This window comes from Diplotaxodon limnothrissa, linkage group LG6 (genome assembly GCF_057381915.1).
Source record: "Diplotaxodon limnothrissa isolate DT_005_m linkage group LG6, D_limnothrissa_male_GT1.1, whole genome shotgun sequence".
Classification (NCBI taxonomy): domain Eukaryota; kingdom Metazoa; phylum Chordata; class Actinopteri; order Cichliformes; family Cichlidae; genus Diplotaxodon; species Diplotaxodon limnothrissa.
In genome coordinates, this window is record NC_140601.1 from 8,110,154 (window position 1) to 8,116,246 (window position 6,093).

The window sequence follows — 6,093 nt, forward strand, 5'->3', positions numbered from 1 at the left end:
TCTTTTAGAGCCACAAGAGAAGAGGGTGAAATTCAGAAATTAGGCGCTAATGTAGCAAGCTTAGTTAGCAAGGCTGGTCCACTGAGTCTATAGGAATTTCTTTTACTTATGTATTAATCACATTATTTTATTGTATGATGCCTTGGTGCCACTGGATTTTTAAACATGTTTCACACTCATACTATAAGACAAATGGTGGGGGTCTAGTAAGGAAGTTGAGGGAAGCAGACAACTCCACAGGAAGAATCTTTTGTAAACATTGGGAGGGAGCAAGGGAGTGTGAACCTTAAAGTGTGAAACAGCTGTGTACTGCCTTTTGTTCTTGAAGAAGGTATTTAACTGAGAGCCATGTTAGGCTCAGGAGACTCTGCTGACCGTCTGCCCCGCGATCATGCAGGCTCGCCACAAGCTTGGGTTTTTATGTTCTTTGAGTTTTTGATTAAAGAATGTTAGCTACCGCTCACCGCTCATCTGCAGGCTTTATTTAATGGAAAACTTCCACAACAGAGTCTATAGCTGAGCTGCATAGACGCAGATACTGGTTATCTAGTGTTAAGTAACATACAGATGAAATACTAAATTTTCCCTCAGCAAAAATGTCTTGGATTTATTGAACCACAAAGCATCTTACATCTAAGATAACTGCAATTAAAATGCTACAAGAGGCACTATTGCCACAAATACAGGTGAAGGGTCTAGGTCATCGAATCAAATTAGCTGATGTGAAGTCTTGGAGACAGCTAGTTGCATAGCTGTCAGTTATTAATGAGTGGATGCTCCTGATAGGACAAATGTTAAGCCTTAAAAAAATTTAAATGATGAGCTAGATAAAAATTCCACTGCAAAGCAGTTTTTATAAATGGGAAAAGAAACTCTAGGCACAAAAACTGCCCTTGTTCAAGGCTGTAAACCTGTTTATGTGGTATTTTAACACGGGAGTCTGCACGATTTTCGAGCCAGTTTTTCAGCTTCTTTTTGCACAGCGCAGTGGTTTCATTTTCAGATGTCATCTGCTGACAGCACCAGCTGTTATGCACTCAAAACATTGGCTTTAGAAAAATGTATGAAATACGAAATTTATTTTTCTACTTTAAATCTGTGTTATGTTCAAATGAAATTGTTACAAGAAATGAAAGGAATTTTATGTGACAAATGAGCACTTAAGATTATTGTGGATTTTGGTTGTTGTGTGTGCTGAGATCTTTTGTCATTTTGCTGGCAAGTGGGAAAAATTAAAATGTTAAAGACTCACTGTGCAAAGTTGAAATTGTGTTTACCTGTTTTTCTAATTTCTTTGTTATCACTGGAGGTTAACGATGATTAAAATGGCAAACTTTACCTGGAAGACCTAAACTAACCTCAGGTGCTGCTGATGCTCTGTGACTTCATGAAGGAGGCTCTGTCCTTGTTCCTGTGAAGTCTGCACAGAATGAACCATCTTGACCCACATCTTCCTACTCTTACTTCCCCCCCCCCACCCCCACCCCTCCATCTGTCCCTTCCCTCTATGTGTTTGCTCAGTCTTCTCCACAGTTGTTTTTCTCCTTGAAAACTGTAAGAAAAATGAGTAAAATAACTTCCTACCCAATCGGTCTGGGTCACTTTTCTCTGCTTTAGATTTACAAAACAACAAGAAACTGCTTGAAGTATGAAAAAGATCACAACTGACACGGCTGCCAAGAAAGAGAAGCTCACATTTGCAAGCAAATCTCTTCAAGCTGGACAGATCAGGGGTTGAATGCAAATGTCGCTATGATATACACACAACCAAATGTTGTTGGAATAGAAGCCAGAGGCCATACATGCAGTACCTGCAGAGAGATGACACCGCGCCGCTGGCTGCCCGCGGGTTGCTTGTTTGCTGTGAATGGAGATGTGATGAATACAGATATGCCGTTGAAAGTGTCTGGGACTGACCTTCTGTGAAGTGGATGGAAAAGTGTGACTGTGTGACGTTAACACATCTCCAGGAGAACGCTGAGACCAATCTGTTTCAAGTAAACAACCTGAGCATTTCAATGCAGACTGAAAGTTCTCTCCGAATGTAAAATCAATTTCCCACAGTGGCTACAGAATGAGGGATTTTTCTTTTTATGCTCTTCAGAGCGGTTGTGGTTTATTAAATGAGAACAAAGATGATGAATAGTTTTTAGAATATGTGTGACCAGTAACCCTTGACTGAGTTAGTGGTATAGTCATGCGGTGAAGGTGATCTGAATGGTTGGTTGGGGAGACATAGGTCACAACCCAATGAGACAGCTGGTTCTCTCTGTATTTGAAAAACCTACAGCATCACGAGAGAGTCCATCCTGCGAAGATTAAAGCAGTGCACTTGTGGCCAAACTACTGTGGCTTTGCTATTAGGTGTGAAAGCTACATTTAACTTAAAATGCTGGTATGAATTAGTTATGACACAATACAAATACACGCTCATTACATATACTGTTTGATTGTTAGCAAAGGTTGCAGCTGTTCCATTCTATAGCTCACTGACCAGAATGACTGAATTTAGTCAGTGATTGATGGTGAGAGGACCAATGCTAGAGGAGTACATCTGCATGTCTGTGCCTTTAATTACACAGCATTGTTATCACTATGGTATAATACATAAAATCATATATAATCATATTTGATTCACAAAGTATTTTTATTGTAATAAAAAATGAATAAGAAAGTTTATTTGAAAATAATGAAGTTTAGAATCGGTCATTTCATATTAGAGCATAGCATGCATACCATAGCATAGCATATCATAGAATAGTATACCATTCCATTGCGTATCATAGAATAGTATACCATAATATAGCATAGCATAGCATAGCATCGCATCGCACAGCATCGCACAACATGCATATCATAGCATAGAATAGTATACTATAGCATAGCACAGCATATCAGTTAAAATATGCTTCTATGGTGAATCCACAGTAAAGAATAAATCAAAACAAAAACAATTTATAAGGAATAAAATGGAGGCAAGATCAGCATGTCACAGATATGCAGCCTATAATAACATTTATAGCAGTATATAAGTAAGTCTTTAGTGATCAATACAATGATCAATAAGAAGAAGATACTGCGAGTCAGAATTCTCCACTACTTGGATCATTCCACTACAGAGTAGCCCCTAATAGCACATGCTCCGCCATCTTTTGTCTTTAACTATGAGGTGTGATCTGTTAGCAAGTTCCTGTCAGAGGATCTCACACTGAGCCCCAGTTGGTACATGGATAACAGTTCCAGTATGTCTTCTGAAACCAGGCCATTAGGGACTTTAAAAGTAATTATCAAAGATGATTTCTTAAACAAATCGAGAGCATGGGCAGAGTCATTACAAGTGACTTAATATGTTCACTTTTCTAGGTTCTTCTGAAAAGTCTTGCTGCTGCATTTTGAACAATTTGAACACTATTCACTGACTTCTGATAGATATCTCTTATAAGATCAGTACAGTAACTCAGCAAAAATAAAAGCATGAATCACAGTCTGAATTCATTCAGTATAATAGCAACATCAGGGAAACTTTACATTTTTTAAAACATTTTTTTATTAACAGTAAATCAGTAAATAAACTCTGGTTTTCATGAAGTGTAAACATGGGCTACTGCAGTATAGTATATGGACATTACTGCCAATAATTCATGTCTTTCCTAACAATAAGAACACGATCTCTTCATCAGCCTGTTTATTTCTTAGGATTTGAAGCATGTATTTACATTAAATGTCATCTGAGGCCAGAAGACTCCACAAAGTACAAATCGGAGTGTTACGTCATTATGAAATGAGCCCTTCAAAAATAACTTTGTGAAAGGATGTCACCTTTCTTTGCATAAACCCTCTTTAGATGAGCTCCCACTTTTAATTGATGTGGTTATAATTACATCAATTGATACACTTGAAAGGTAATTACATTTGTTTATGCTTCACAATACGATTAGCTTAGACTTAACACAGTTACAACCCCCAGTAATGAGTGGTACAGCCATATGTGCACCAATATGTTTTAAGGCTCCACTTTTAATACACTGACTAAACAGCCTGATTCTCTATTCAATACAGAGACTATAGAGTCAAATACACCAGCTGAGGCACAAAGGACTAAAGGAATAAAATAGTTAACAATCGAGCAATTTACCGTAGTATTTGTAGCAGTCTTAGATCAGGCCAAGATTATTATCTTCCTTATTTTAATGTATAGGTTGGGACTATCAGAGGTGACAAAGTCAGGAAGTGGGATTTGGAAACCTGAGTGTAGCCTTCATGCTCCTTCTCTTTGACTGTGCTCTGACTCTGTCCACTTGTACCATAGATTTATGGCTTCCACTGTCCATAAACGGGACTAACTGTGGTAGTATGGGGACCAGGTCAATTGGAGGCAGAGTGTTGGAGCTGTCACAAGAACACTGTGTTTCATCCACTCTGTCCATCACATTAAAACAGAGGGGCCTTGTAAAAGACACCGAGGCAGACAGGATTCATGGGAATAATGAAATGATGGAGGCGGCGGTGGGTCGATAAGAGGAGTGACAGGCGAGCAGATTTCAGCTGAAAACACAGGCACTAATATAGAGAATGCAGAAATGATTAATTAAATGAACAAGACTGAATATTTTATTGTTTCACTGCATTAATTGTTTCCAGACAAATATCCCACTTGCGGGCTAATAGAGCTGTGCAGAATTTGGCTGACAGGTTACAACTTAAAAAGTTCATGAAAAGTATGTCCTACAGGACAAATGGTCCAGCTTCTGACTACTAAAAACTAAATCATTCTCCAACGATTATTAAAGGCTGAAGTTCTTGCTGGGGACATGTGCATGTGTGCACAAAAGGAGATTTTGTGACTACAGAAGTAAATCATACTATATAGGCTATATAAACAACAGAGAGAATGAACTGTCTCTTCACTCAGTTCCTTGGATGGGCTCACTCACTGATACTCAGTTCCATTGTCTTTTACTGTAGTTTACAGTGGCAGTCCTTGTTCTGTCCTGAAGCCTGAGTGAATTCACTGTAGTGACACAGAAATCAGCTCACAGGGGAAAAGCTGCAAACCAAGACAGTGAAGTTATGGCTTTGTCCCACCACAGCATGACAACACTGACAGGATCAGAGAAAACAGGTTGGCGGTTGAACCTCGGCTTTGGCGGCTGCAAGCTTGTTAAAATAAGGGTGTGAGGACTGTCTGCTAGTAAATCAATCAGGTCCTTGTCTTAGGGGAAACACTGCATACACTGCTCGCAATGACAATGACAATTTTAATCATATAGCAGAATTCATTATATGTAAACTCAATGTGCTCAACACGGAAATTAAAAACATAAAAACCTATGTAAGTTTACAGTATATGTGGAATATATGCACAGATGTAACTGATCTCAGGTCAGCAGGCAGCTTGTTCATAAGAACAGGACCAGAGTAAGTGAAAAAATCCTGAGCAATACTCAGATCTGATTCTAGGAACATTTAAAAGATCTCCACCTGATGACCTCAGAGACCAGGAAATAGGAAATATTAGTTATTTAAATTACACGTACAAGAACACAGGTCACAACAGAGCAGAACATTATTTGCATTATTCTACATTTATGCTCATTATTTTTTATCTTTGAGTGTTTACATTTTATTTATCAGTTTATGCATGCATGTATAACAAATATAACAAATATAAAGCATATAAATTGTACACCATATTGGTGTATGGTTGTTTCTAACTGCGTTAGAGCCCTTAACACCAATTAACAGAAATGGCATGCTGTACAATGATGCTTTGGACAATAATGTTTTGAACCCCACTGATGCTATCATGGTTGTAAGTGTGGTGGAAAGCTTTCTGGAAAGATCCAGTCAGATAATTCTGACACTTTTGGGCATCCAGTATCAACATCAATATTAACACTTACTTAAGAAGCCATCTATGTCCACTGTGAGCGACCATCTTTGAACAGAGGCGGTGGTTTACGACAGCAACTGTCTGCCATCTATAATCCAGTTTTGAGTTCCCTCCCCAGACGCCTTAACGCCCACTCACATCCTGGGCCTCAGGATGTGAGCTCAGGAATTCGCATGATAAGGTGGGGCCAGGTTTCACAA